Source organism: Ictidomys tridecemlineatus, chromosome 2 (assembly GCF_052094955.1).
Source record: "Ictidomys tridecemlineatus isolate mIctTri1 chromosome 2, mIctTri1.hap1, whole genome shotgun sequence".
Taxonomy (NCBI): domain Eukaryota; kingdom Metazoa; phylum Chordata; class Mammalia; order Rodentia; family Sciuridae; genus Ictidomys; species Ictidomys tridecemlineatus.
Window position 1 is genome coordinate 72,960,684 of NC_135478.1, and position 15,766 is coordinate 72,976,449.

Genomic DNA, 15,766 nt, shown 5'->3' on the forward strand with positions numbered 1-15,766 from the left:
CTGCTCATCAGAGGCCCCAAATGTGGTCTGGATAGTGTCTCCAGGGCTAAAGGGAAGTTTCCAACTTGGGGGGTGGGCAGCAGAATCTTGGGGCAGGCAGATTGGAGATGTCCATAGCTGCAGCTGTACTGCCATTGGGGGCATCAGAAGTGTCTGGACCAAGGAGGGCAGGAGGCTCCCATTGAAGCCATCCGGAGGCCTCAAGATTAGAGGCTGGGTAGGGACAGTGGTATCCATGGAGCTAACTCAAAAGTCAGGTGCTGGCTAGGGATCCAGTCCAGAAGATGGGATGTGCAAGATTCTGGAACTAATGGAAGATACAGAAATTAGGCCGAGGGAGAAGAGTGCACTAAGATCTGAGGTGGGAGGTGATTTCTGGGAAGAGACTGAAGAGTCTACACACATTCTGTACAGAGGCTGAGGCCCTGGAATGCAAAGGGCCTGGGTTTGCCCCTTTCAGAGGTGTCCACACATTGGCTTGGACAGGTAGTGGGGAAAGGCCCTAGACTCTGTTAACTAGTAGACAGGACAGATGTTGGTCTTATGATGTACTCCTTACTTGATGTAGGAGACAGAGCAGGCTGCAGGGGCTTGGGCCCATGAGGAACAGATCAAATCTGCCTCTTCCTGAAAATGGGGAGGAAAGCAGGGGTCAACAAGGTGAGCTGGGTTGAGGGCAGGGAGTATGAACATGGGCCTGGAAAGGGTTCCACGGGGGAGAAGAGTAAGCTCAGAGGTGTTCTTGCTCCCAGACACAGGATGCACAGTGGTAGCCACTGCAGCAGATCCCTGGGCCTAGGGAATGCTACTTTCTTCTGCACCTCCTCTGCTGTGCATTTTTGCTGGGCACTGGAGAGGCAGGAGGCAGAGAAGGTTCTGCGGCAGGCAGTGAGAAACAGCAGGAAGGTTGCATGGTGCTGTAGTTTCAAATGGCTCAGGACTCAGCCCTCAATGTACTGTTGATGTGATGGAGCACGGTCTTCTTATATTGATCTAGTTCTTGTGCAGTGACAGGTAAACCAAACTCTGGGGCTTGGTGGCAACATCAGAGGGTGACAGTAGAGGAACATTGTTTTCTCAGAACTCAGAACTCTATCAGGCTTGGTTGTGAAATTTTTTGAAGTTATCACTTGCCTTCTTGGTTGGGTTTGCCACCTTCTCACACTGGGTCTTCCTGTGGGAAAATTCTGAAGCTAAGATGGAGTCCTGGGACCTTCTTTGCTCATATTTTTGGAGGATCTAAGGGGCAGCACAGAGTGGCATGAGGCTGGACCTCTCTTTTGCAGATGGCGGAAAATCTTGATTGGAGCTGTGTGAGCTCATGATAGCAGATTGCTGGGGACAGGAGCTCTTGCATTAGGTTTGGGTTTCTTATTGGATCTGTCTTCATAGCTCTGGCATGGATGTTTGCAGAGCCTCAGGCCTGGGTGCAAAAGAAGAGAAACCTACACAGACCACCAGAGCCCTAAACATGAACTAAGATTCCCAGAACTATTTGGGGTCCCTATTTTGATGGTCCTGCTTCTCCATGGCCGGTGGGGTCTTCCTTCTGCTCAGCCATTCTTTTCCTACTCTCTCCCAGGTCTCCAAACAGAATATTCTCTGTGCAGGAATCTTAGGCACACTAGGTGTTATAAGCCTGCAAAAGGGATGATTATGTGCCTCTGTACCAAAGATTAAGTCAATTTGCTCAGTACACTGGCTGAGGTAAGAGACATCTTGAAATTATAGGCAGACAGCACCAGCTTCCTCTGATGAAAAGGGCTTCATATGGCAGTGGAGACCACCTGGAAGAAATACAGGGTCTACATGATCCCGGAATAAATGCTCTGACAAACTCCCCTTTTGCAGTCACTGGGTACTTATAGTATGGCTTTCCAGTTGATCTAGAGGCATGGGGAGCTGTGTGTCCCCAGTGAGTTAAGGGAACACTTACATATATGTTGAATGGGCTCTGGGCAGCTGAGCCCTTCTAGCAGGTCCTTATGCCCCAGGGCCAGAGGCAAGGGTGAGGGGCTAATACTTCACTGGGAAATGCCCCATAGAAGCAGTTAGGAAAGCTCAGAAACTTGAGAGCTGAGCTCTGAGTGTTCTCATTTAGTTGCCAACTGGGCCTTAGGAAAGTATGCACTGTGTGGCTTGTTGGTGAGATGCATCTTTGGAACTAGGAGGAAAGAATGGGTTCATACAATGAGGGGAGGGAGCCCAACACTGGAGCCTGACATCCCTGTGCTCACTGGGATGTCATAGACATGCAGTCCCACCTCTATCAGAAAAGCACTGTGTACCCTGTTTCTAGTTTACATTCACATGTAGAGTCATTATCAACTCCTATTATAAAAGTAAAACTATCTGGTCTATAGTCATTAAAAATGATCAATAAACCACTTTCTAACCAAAACACAAAGATAAAAGGCAACATAATTATTATTTGCATAGTACATACTATCAGTGCTCAGGTAAGAGTTCTGGTAAAATGGATGACTTAACCCAGGGAGGGGGAGGTTGGTGCTGTAGCTCCTTGTTGCCCTCTAGGGCTTCTCAGACACCTCTCTTAACTTCTTGCTCAGGGCTGCATCATCTTATCTGGTTAGCTCAGTTGATTTTGCAATGCTCAAAGTAAGTCATAATCTGCGGGATACCTCAGGATTGTCTGAAGGAAAGAAATATAAAGTGTAACAAAGCAAGGGAATCACTCTTAAGTGATGATGGTGGTTTCCTGTCAACCATCTGGTCAGTGTAGACAGCGATTATAGTCATTTCGAAGAGTATCTCTGAGAACATAGGGATGAATATTATTATACCGAAAAAAATATTTGACATGAAGTTAAATAAAGTAAGAAGGATAAATGACAATCAGAAAACATTTCTATATCCTTAAAGCTTTAAAAATAATATGCAACAAGTCTAAGTAAGTCTCTGAAAACAGGGAATTTAAAATTACCAGCAATCCTAATTATACTTGCTAGAAATATGAAGTAACAGCTCAAAGAAAGAAAAACTATTGAGATAAAATTCTCATCTATCACTGGCAAAATTCTAAAAATCTCATATCTGACTGTGTATGATTTCCATATCCATGGAGAGGAATTTGGCAATATCTCGTAAAGAGCTGCACAGGCTTTAACCATGTGACCTTCAAAACCTGTATCACAAAATCTTTCCTAAAGATGTACATAAAAATATGTACTTAGGAAAGTTATGTCAGATTCATTCCGCTGTCTTTCCTTTTCCTATCCCTCCATCCATTCCTTCCATTTCCCTTTGAACTGAACTTCTATTCTTGAAGAGTATGAAAAGACGCATGCACCACATCAATTTTATCAGCACTATCAAATTTAGAGCAGACTACCTAAAGTCAAATGGGTGCAAAAAGTGTATAAAAAATTGGACAAAACCAGCAATAAAGAAAAAAATTGGTGGAAGTATAAATTATGAGACATAAAATGTATTACACTAAGAAAAAAGCATCACAGTGCACCCTTTTAATTTATACAATTGTCAATTACAATAAAAAAAAAGAATAGCAGAGGGGCTGGGGATGTAGCTCAGTTGGTGGAGTGCTTGCCTCATGTACACAGGTCCTTGGTTCAATCCCCAGTACCGCAAAAAAGAAAAAAAAAAAAAAAGAAAAGCAGAAAGACTGATAATGAAGCAAACACAAAAATTCTTAGAAAAAATGGCATTATAATAAAATGAAAATAATGTGAATGGAAGAGTATCAAGAGTATCTGAATGAGAAATTTGTGACAAAAAATGATATTAAAAGTGAAAATAACTAAGTTAAAGGTTCATTCTTTGGGAACAGTAACAAGACTCTAATGAGATATATCAAGGGGAAAAAGTTAAATCATAAACATATTATAAATTAGTAGGAAGACTTATCCCCAAATATGCAAATAAAGATAAAGACAGCAAACACATATTATGAATAAATCTATGCTAACATATTTGAAAATGTGTACAAAAGGACAAAAATCCTAGAAAAACATAACTTTCCAAAAGCAATTCATGAGGAAATAGTAACCTTTAATTTCAATAAATTACATTTAATCAGTAGCTAATAAACACCTTTCTGCCCCTGTCGCTGCTTTCACACAAGCCTGCATGTGTAAGCATGCACACACAGGGATATGACATTTTTCCCTATACACTGAATTTTGGTGTTATCATTCTGGTCTTATTGAAAATTTCCACAAATAAAGATGACTATAATCTAATTCTATAAGAAGTATAGAATGTCAACATTAGACAAAGATTAAGCCTAAGGAAGGAAAATTATGTTTAAATTTTACTTGGGAGTGCTGATATTAACAACCTGAAGGAGTAAAAGGCACTGACCCATCTTCCAATTTGAAGACTCAAAACTAAATACAACTACTGTCTAGTTCATTACATGTCCTGAAGTATTTAAAAACTTTGTCATTGGCTTTCAAAATATTATGTAAACATAGCAATGAATGTAGTTGTTGGAGAAATTTTTATGAAGAGCAGAGGCTAGTACAAATTTTAAGATACTAGTAGTCTTTTTCTTTGGAGTGAAAATAAACATAGTATAAAGAGCTTGATATATGTAGGGAAAATAAAGAGAAGTGCATGGACAGAATGGAATACGTATTGTTGCAGAATACCAACAAATTAGATTGGGTAAAAAGTTGGAGGACTGGGCAGTGTGAAATAGGAACAAGGCAATAAAGAATTGATTGACAGCTCAGTACTGGGCAGTCAAAAGAATAGATGATTTTGTGGATGGAGAAAGAGGCTGGGATGGATCTGATATGAAAACAGTTGACTTGGCTGTTGGATAAGAAATATTATAAGGCATCAGGTTGCCTTGAATCTAACAACCTTTCTTAAACCTGAATTTAGTAGCATATAAAATCACTACATCAATCTAGGTACACAGACTTCCTAAACAAAAAGCAAATGTAAATTACACATTTCTTCAAACACCACAATCATCTTCTTTCCATCTTGTCTTTTCTGCATCTACATTGATTTGTTCCTCTTTACTGTTTGGAAGAGTATGACACGAGCACTACTGTTGGACAGAAACCAAACACAAATACAATAGGGATGGGCAAATATTTAGAATAAATATGAATTTTCATTGCATGGAATACAATAACTATTTTGTATACAACTGGGTTGTATGGCGTATAATCTATGTTGTTTAAAAAGTAAAACAGCCTAGGAGATTTTAGATCTCAAAACTATACATTAACTCTATGAAACACAGTAAATATTTTTAAAAAATTATTCTAATTTGTTATATATAACAGCAGAATGCAATTTGATTCATATTATACAAATAAAGCACAATTTTTCATGTCTCTGGTTGAACATAAAATAGTCAAACCTTTCATGTTTTCATACATGTACTTAGGGTAATGATGTGTGTTTCGTTCCACCATCTTTTCTACCCCTATGCCCCTCCCTTCCTCTTCCTCACCTTTGCCTTATCTAAAGTTCATCAATTCCTAACATGCTTCCACCCATCCCCATTATGAATCAGCATCCTTATATCAGAGAAGATGTTTGGTGTTTCTTTTTTTTTTTGAGATTGGCTTACTTCTATGCTATGATTCTTAGTATTATACTCTCCAACTGTATCCATTTACCTGAAAATGCCATAATTTTATTCCCTTTTAATGCTGAGCAATATTCCATTGTGTATATATACCACACTTTCTTTATCCATTCATCTACCGAAGGGTATAGAATAGCTAAAGCAATCCTTAGCAAGAAGAGTGAAGCAGCTTGTCACTATATGAGAACTTAAATTATACTACAGAGCTACAGTTAGAAAAATGCCATGGTATTGGCACCAAAATAGACTTGTAGGCCTATGGTACAGAATAGAGGAGACAAACACACATAAATGCAGTTATCTTATATTAGACCAAGGTGCCAAAAACATACATTGCAGAAAAGATAGTCTCTTCAATAAATGGTGCTGGGAAAACTGGAAATCCATATGCAACAAAATAAAATTAAATCCTATCTCTCACCATGCATAAGGATCAAGGATCTAGGAATTAAACCAGAGTCCCTGCACCTAATAGAAGAAAAAGTAGGCCCAAATCTTCATCATGTCAGATTAGGCCCTGACTTCCTTAATAAGACTCCTATAGCACAAGAAATAAAATCAAGAATTAATAAATGGGATGGATTCAAACTTAAAAGCTTCTCAGCAAAATCAGTGAAGTGAATAGAAAGCATACAGAATGGGAGCAAATTTTTTACTACATGCACATCAGATAAAGCACTAATCTCTAAGATATACAAAGAACTCAAAAACCTCAACACCCAAAACCCCACAAATAATCCAATCAATAAATGGCCAAGGAACTGAACAGACACTTCTCAGAGGTGATATATAATCAATCAACATATGAAAAAATGTTCAACATCTCTAGCAATTAGAGAAATGCAATTCAAAATCACTCTTAATTTCATCTTACTCCAGTCAGAATGGCAGGTATTAAGAATACAAACAACAATAAGTAAATATTTTTCACATTTTCTGTTTTAAATATTCTGACCATTATACAAACCTAAAATAATATGAGCAAACCATCTATTTCTGAACTTATAATTTCATAAATGTTAAGGAATTTGTTTATTTACACTATAACCTGGCTGCACTCATTTTAACTGTTCTTAGTCTCTTCATTATTATATTCAGTTCATTGAGTAGTAACTTTTATAACTCTTCATACATTTTGCAAGCTCTCTTTTCTTCTGGTTCTATAGATCCGTGCTGCTATGACTCTTTTAGCCTCAGACTTGTCCTCAAGTTGCAGCTTCAAATCTGAGCGTTCATTACAGATTCATTCAGTACATGTTTGTTTACCAGGGGAATTCCAAGGAAGACCAGTGTGGATTGAGGAAAAGAGGTGGAGGGAATAGAGGAGCGAGGGAGGGAAGAATATATATCCTGGCAAAGTAGAGACAGTGGACTCCATAGATGATCTGTAGTCGCCGACAGCTAAACCATCCCTTCTCCATACACAAACTCAGTGATCACACGATTGGCCTCCAACAGGGGCCTCCAATGACAACAAAGGAATAAATTTTAGAAAAAATAAGCCATAATTACTACCTTTTCTGTTTTCTCAGTAGGAAGTACCAAGAGCTTAATGGTACTACATGCACATCAGATAGAGCACTAATCTCTAGGAAGGCTGCTAACACATGTATGTTTGGTAGTTGGCTGTTGCTCTCTACCGCCCTCAAATGGCATTGCACTAGTTACAGGAAATTAATAAATCCTATCCACCCTGATCCAAGTGTCTGGGTTATATATTTTAATTCTATAGATATTTTTAAATGTTATTCACTGTAGAACAAGCAAAACTGATGTATTGTGTAACTTACATAAGGGAGAATAGTTTTGAAAGTTCTATTAAGTTTTTGTCAGTTGGAAGCATTTATTTTCTCTCAGAAGTTTATAAGGGTGGGGATATGTGTCCTATGTTCCTTCTTTCAAGATATGATGCTTAAGGAAAACAGCATTGCATAGAAATATGAAAGGAACATGAACTTGTGTGGAAAAAGTCCTGAATCAGGATGTCAGTGATCCCACATAATAGTATTATGTAGCAGGTGGCAAGATATGAAAATATTAACATCTTTGTACCTGTTCTGCAAAGTATAGCTTCCTTATGTTATATGTGAAAACTGCAACTGACATATTTAGAACTCTGATTAGTGTTTTAGTACTTCTTTTTTTAAAAAAAATTCTTTAATGTTTTATTTTGTTTTTTAAAAAAATTTTAAATAAATTGATTTTTAAAAAATAAATGACAGCGAAATGCATTACAATTATTATTAAACATATACAGCACAGTTTTTCATATCTCTGGTTGTATATAAAGTATGTTGACATCAATTCTTGTCTTTACACATGTATTTTGGAAGGGGTTAGCAAGGATGGTGGAATGTGTTTTAGTACTTCTTCAAGGCACTTTGAATCCCCTCAGCAACCTCAAAAGAGGGGGAGACCATCATTCATTTCATGCTATAAAGAGTCTATAGAAGTGTGATCTTAAAGAAATCACTAAAGTATCATAGTACAGATTGGATCCAGACATCTGACTTCAAAATCTGTGCTCTTTAGCAGTATGACATGTAGATATGTTTTATTTCCAAGAAATACTTGCACTATAATGATAGAATATAATGTATGTACATTTTTGAGTGAGCATTACAAGGTAAAAGAGAGGGGTATTGTGTTATCCCAGTGAAATAAACATTTTCTTACTTTGATGTTGAAATAATTTTTTTCAGTCTTCAGAAAGATTTTATTTTTTTAAGTTTAAATGTTTTATTTATTGGTTTTTTTAGTTATACATGACAGCAGAATCTATTTTTAAATAATTATACAAGCATGGAATATCTTATTCTAGTTAGGACACCATTCTTATGGATGTACATGATGGTGGGATTCACTGTGTTGTTTTCCTATATATAAAATGGGAAAATTATGTCTTGAAATAAGTTCTTAATTTACATACCTGTTATGAGATTCTTATAAAAGGTGGCAAACAGGGAGACAGTTGCAACTGGATGCCCAATTGCAAATTTTTGTACGTAATTCATCTAGAGATATTGTCCTAAAGTGCTGATGACAATTAATAGAATGTTAAATAACTTGGAAAGAAACAAAAAGATTATAATCACCTCTATTTTGTTTTTTTTATTCATTCTTGTTATTATTGTTTATCCTCAAAAGTCTCATAATAAACAGGTTAATGATTATCAGTTATTAAATATCTATAATCAATAATCAAATGCCTGATTAAGTGATTATCACAAAATTTATTCAAATGTCTAATCTTGGTTAATCATTCTAAAATAAAATGTATGGGATGAATATGTTAGTAAGAAGTAAGCACTTATATAAGCAATTATATAATAAAACAGACTTCCTTTTTTTCCCATAGCTCAAAGAAAATTAAGTGGGGTTACCTAGGTTGGGATTAAAATAGTGTTCATCCTCAGCAAATCGGAAAATGATCTGTATACTTTCCTACTATAAATAAAACTCTGCAGTTTGAAAGAATTGGTTAAAATGAGAAATATGGAATAGAAAAAGTGGAGAGCTTAAAAAGTAAAAGGAAAAATAGAGGAAAGGAATCAAGAAAAAGGGAGGGGAGGGATAGGCAAAGGGAGGAACTGTGGAATTAAATTGACAAAATGTTGCTATGTGCATGTATGAATATATCACGAAGAATTCCATTTTTATGTATAACTATAATGTGCCAATTAAAGAAAAAACAAAAATAAATGGAACGAAGGCCAGTAGAGTATAGGAAAGAAGTCAGGGGGAGGGAGGAATAAATGGAAAAGGAATGTACTGGGGATTGAAATAGAGCAAGATCTAGTGAGATGTATACATTTATGAAACATTGACATTTATGAAACATGTCAAAATTAATCCAATGATTATGTATGATGATAATGAACTAATAAAATGCTGGCAAGTGGTAAGTTTTAAAAAGAAACTCATGAAGTCCAAGGAGAATGATCTTTTCACCTTTGCAACTGCACAGTATCCTGTATCTTTTGTGAATAATAAAAATGGAATTCACTAGGATGTCCATAAAAAGTCATCAATCCTGTGTTTACCTGGAACACAGAGAAATGGTTGTTCAGTAAAGTGGGGGACAAGCATTTGGGCAGTAGGCTGACACGATTTTACCTTTAATGTGTCAAACCAAGTTTTAGCACAAAGCTAACAGAATGTCTATTTGAAATGAGAAAATGCCATGTATATTTCTGCTTGTTCCCTCCCCTCCAACTCCCTCATGGCTCCCTGGTCTGACAGAACTCTGGAAGCAACCTCTTGGCCTAAATCTCTTCTGAGCCTATACTTTCCTATGTTGTTCAAATCTTAACAAATGCAGATGGCATTTTTTTTAGTGAATGGTTTCATCTGATAAATCTTTCATATGATACACACAGAGAGCTCTAGAGATAATGCATTATAATTATAGTAGCAGAGTAGGGTGGAAATTTTATAAGAAAACACTGGTAAGACTGTTATGAATATGTCATTCTGGGTGGGGAGTGTGAAGACAGCAAGAAAGGAGAGAGAACATTTATAATTTTGGAGAAGTAACCATTTTCTATGTAGATGAATATGTTAGTAAAAAGTAAACACTTATATAAGCACTTATATAATAAAACAGACCTCAGATTTTTATATCTGATATAAAGTTGAAGTAACATTCTCTGCTGTCCTTCCCTCAACTCTAGAATACTGTGATTTATTTCACTGGAACCACACAGAGGAGGCTTTGGTACATTTCTATGCCTGCACTTTTGCAAGTACATTTCAGGAAGATACCAGGTTCACTTTTCCCCCATCTGTACTGAGATCTCTCAGATGTCTGCACTGTACAGATTCAAGGTGAAGAGGGTGCTCAGGCTGATGGAGCCATAGATGGCCATGGATTTCTGCAGCCAGAACATTGGGAGGCAGGTGATGCTGTTCAATGGCCTCTGATGAGGGTCTCAAAAGATAAAATTGTCTTCTGTAGCACTGGCCAACTTCTTTGCCTACCTACACATTTTATCATCATGTACGATTTCCTGAAATTTAGTGGTGATGTGAGAAAAATCCAGTCTAGAACTGAAGTCCTCAATAAACAGATACAAATCATCAACAAAAGCCCATTTTTGGAAGAGAGGAAAGAACATCTTTCTTTTAGGAAGAATTCTTGACTTTTTGAAAAATTGGAGAACTGGGGAGGTAGAAGCCTCATTCCAGAGTTTGTAATTAGAGTGAAGAGTGGAGGCTAGAAATTTGCTGACATTAGGCTTCTCCTCTCTTTTCCCAGGAAAATGGAGTTTTTTCAGTGAGTTCAGAGCAAATATTCTTTCTGTCATCCACCCTTGGGGAGTTCTCTTTCAATCAGGAATTAACAGTGAGAAAAGAAACACAAAAGTGCTGCTATGAGTCCCTGAAGTTCATGGGAAGAAGATAACTTTCTCCTACATCTATGGCCCATTCTATAAGAACTCTCTCTCTAAATTCAAATATGTGTCTGGGAAGGAATTGGTGCCTTCAGATTCCCTCTATCACAGCCAATTCCCAAAACTCAACCCAAACCTCTTCACAGTTTCAAGGAGTGCTAATAATTATGAGCAAAGGTTTTGATGTTTGACGGTGTCATAGTCAGGAAAGAACATGTTCTGGAAAGATTGCCGTTATATAAAAGAAATAGCACACTTAAAACTCACATAAACATCACTTGTTACCATGATGTCATTAAACTATGAAAAGGACAACACAAACTTCTATGCATATTTCCTTTTTCTTTCTGATTTCTTTCCCCTTCCCTCAGCCTTCCAAGAAGAACATAAAACCTGAGTCTTCCTGGGAGTCTCTCTCATTGCATCCTACCTGAAGTGCTGTCACTGACTTGTACCAAATTCTTCATAGTCATGCTGATACTCTCTAGAACCCACTCCTCCTCAGCACACACATCTGGAGGAAAGTCAATATTGAGAAAGTGGCTTCCCCTTTCCTCCCCGTACTGGGTAAAGCCATGCTAGCTTGCACAAGATTATCTTAGCCTTTCCTCTGATTCACAGGTTTTCCCAAGAGCTTGCAAAGCCATAGTTCTTATAAAAATCATTTTGTCTCACTGAACCCCCAATCCTCCTTCCCAGCAGGAAAACAGAGTTAGCCTTCTCTAGACAAAAGCTAGTTAGGTATTTTCTCAACAAGTGAGTTATTTCAGAATACCTACCACTAGGCTTAATAGATGGCATCTGTAACTTTAGAAAATAAAACACTGTGAGGATCAGACCATGCTGTACACTTTACACAGATCTGTTTACTCTTGATGGCTTAGGAAAACAGAGAACAATGGTTGATTCAAAGGTCACATACCCCATAAACTATGGCAGAGGATAACCAGAGGAAAAGGCAAGAGTTTTTCCTGCGGAACATAACTCTGAAGTCCATTTAGATGATCTGTTTCACAATCCCCAATCCAGAGAGGAAAATGAGTGGTGAGGGAAAACCTTCTCCCATATGGTACACACTGGATGAGCTGACTTTGTCCTACAGAGTCAGGTACCAGTTGGTAGGAGATTCCCATTCAACTTCACCCAACTAAGCAAAATTATGTATTTTAAGTAACATGTGTGGTCAGATTTTGATGTCTAAATTTGATCAAAAATAGAGCTACATTTCTATATGACACCGAAAAGTGGCCTTACATTGTCCAGTGATGGGATCTCCATCAGGTCCTCAGGGGAACCTAGGAGCAAACAGAGTAACTGTCAGTATGTTGGTGATTGGCAATTACGAGTTGCTAAGGGAGATTTCATGTGTGTGGACACAGGGCTGGAGTGTATGGAGGTTCATGGTTAACAAGCAAAGACTAAGTTGCTGCTAGGCCACCATTCTGGGTGGAAGAAGGATGGGAACAAAGGAACAGAAAGAAATGAGACACAGAGGCCTTGGCCTTATAGCAAAGGCATTATAAACAGCACAAAATAGTCAATCTAAAATGGTATTAAAATGTACACTGAGTCAATGGAAGAATCCATCATTCCTCCCAAATGTTTTGAACTCATCCAAATTACTAATATCTTAACATTTCCAAGATCATTTCAGTTTATCGGAGCTAAATTACACTGCTAGATCATTGTTTCATCTGTGTTTATAGGATTTACTAATTGATTAAAGGCACATTTTTTTCTGAATCAGACTCAATTATGGTAACTACATTCTATTGCATTCAACATTAATTATTGTCAGGAAGATAACTAAATACAGAAAAATTTAAAAAATGAAAATACTACAAATAATGGTTGACTATTTCTACCTTGAGATTGTCCTTACACCATTGTGTCCACATACATTATTTCCTCCATATGATCAGGAGAATAATCAACTAGCAGAATTTGAGCATTTATTGCTTTTGGTTATTACATTATCATGTATTCAAAATATTTCACCAATTTTAGCTTGTTTTGGGTTAGCTTCTAGGACTTGACTACAGAACTTACCAACATGGGCCGTATGGTCTTACATAGTCCCTTGTATCTCTGAGGATCTGTGAACTTATCAGAAACATCAGGGTATACTTGTGCTTTTTACATGAATGACCAAGACAAAGTCTGTGGGAAAGCCTTTATATTACCACCCTGATTTCCGAGAGAACTGAGGAAACATTATTTTAAAGGGTAGCATCTGTGAACTCTGTAGGGTATCGAACTTCAAGACACAAAAAGAATCACTAAACTCCCTGCACAGTGTTGAATGACTTTCCAACTGAGTTATAAATTCATTTTCTGGTAGTTGAGAGCAACAGGATCTGCCCACAATATGAGGGTCCTTGCATCGATGTTTCCACAAACATATTAGAAGAATTGGATCATTCATTTTGATAATTTGGTTTCTCCATCTGAGCACTGGGGATAACAATCCAAAACTTGAGGTTCAACAACATTGAAGACGGGATGAATTAATGTTTACAAAGTGTGTTTTTATGATGAATTTTAACTTTTAGGAAGTTGACAGGAGCCAATTTTTCTCACAGGTGGGAGATGTCTCTTGAGAAAATACTCAATCTCTCTCTCACATAGTTATGTTTACAATCATATAACACTGTATATATTGACAAGGACACCACCAATCCTCAAATATACAACCTCAAATAAACCTAAGGTGAGCAAACTATTTCCAGAACTTGGAGAAACATGCCTATAATTTTTACCCACAAAATCAGGTCAACATTTCCTCTATCCTTGTTCCCTTCAGAAACCCAGAATCAGGGGGCTTTTCATAGAGAAGCCAGTAAGGATGCCACACCTGTTTTAGCTGAGTGGAAATTCAACTCAATTTGAAAGGAAATGTTGAGGGAAAATTGAGGCAGCATAAGGAGAAGCAAAGACATGAGAAACTGAGCCTTGGTGTTCTGCTGATGTCAATAAAAGGCAACAATAGATGATCAATTTTTAAAAAGTACTTGAGTCCCATCACTCATAGTACTTGCTTTGAAGCTCAGATAAATGATGTTCTAAAACCCATGAAATAATCCAATATAATATATGCCAAATGGCATATAATAAAACTCTCAAGGATAAACTGTTATGGATTATGATTCAACAGTATTCAAAAGTATATGGCTTAGGGTATAACCTTGGGGCATGAAGGAATAAAGATTGCCCCAAATTCTGTCCTCCACAATCTCTCTCAGGTAATTCTGAATTCTGGAAATTTAACCAAAGCTTCCCAAATACAGGGAAAATGAATTTATTCCAGGGAAAATGAATTTCAGATCAGTAAGCTTTGTGGCATTTTAACCTGTCCTAGTCTTATCCTCTACTCAAAAATTCTAAGGTTGGCTTAAAAAGTTGCAGCCACATTCATAGTATAGACTGAAACAAGTGTCTAATAAAAACCCTGGGTCCGAGTCTCTACTGGGCTTTTGTGTTAGACAACATCTCACATGCTCTCCCACCCCTCTTCCATATCTAGAATTCACCCATTTCTTATACAGGATTTTCCCCTTCAGAATGTACACATTTTAGTAGGGAATGGATTTAAGATTTAAAATGTAGCCATATTTATCCACTAAGCCTTTCCTATAAGATAAAATAATAGGCAGTGAAAAGTACAGACAATATTATACTTTAAAGTAACTGTCACAAATCATATATTTTTCCTTTTAGCCTTTCTTTTCTCTGCTATGTGCTTGTATTCATTGTGTGAGGAGGATTTCTGTGTGAATAGCAATCAACAGTGAGATGGGGCATAATGGGGATCTGGTGCCCCTGCCCAATGCAATAATTTCAGAGAGTGATTAACAAAGCTAATAATAAAGTTGTCTCTGAGTTTTTATCTGTCAGTGTCCCAGAGTGTGTAGCACACAGAGTTTCAGCACTTTCAGGGTCATACTTATAATGCCATCACTAGAGTATTTACATTTCTTCTCAACTTTGGGGCAGGTGTTGAGAAGTAATGGAGCACTGACCAAGTTTGATTGGTTGTCTACTCCCACATATCTTATCATCTGCTTATGAACACAAGCTATTAAAAGGGATCCTAAATAGAGTAAGTTATACTCTATGTATGTATATTCTGTCAAAATACATTCTCCTGTCATATATAACTAAAAAAAAGAAAAAATCCATAAAAAGGAATTCAACTTGCCCTAAAATAAATTTTTAGGTCATGTTTAAACTATAAGAAGCACTCTTCATGGTATGAAAGTAGATACAAACATCCTTATGTGGTAATTAGCTTTTCATGACAAAAATATCTGACAAGACCATATTAATAAACAAAAGTTTATTTATGGTTCATGGTTTCAGAGGTCTCAGCTTATGGTCAGTTGACTCCATTACTCTGGGCCTGAGGTGAGGCAGAACATCATGGTAGGAAGGGCATGGCAGAAGAAAACTGATCAGCTTGTAGCAGCCATGAAGTAGAGAGAAGGAAAGAGAAGAGAAGAGAGAAGAGAAGAGAAGAGAAGAGAAGAGAGAGAGAGAGAGAGAGAGAGAGAGAGAGAGAGAGAGAGAGATGATCCCTAGGAGCATGCCCCTAGTGATGTAACTTCTCTACCCATGCCCACCTGTCTGATTACCACCCAGTCGTCCATTCAAATTATTAACACATCAAATGGGTGAATCCACTGATGAGGTTACAACTCTCATAATCCAGTCTTCTCACCCATGAACATTGCTGCATTGTTTAACACGTGAGCTTTTGGGAGATATTCCTAGATCCAAACCATAA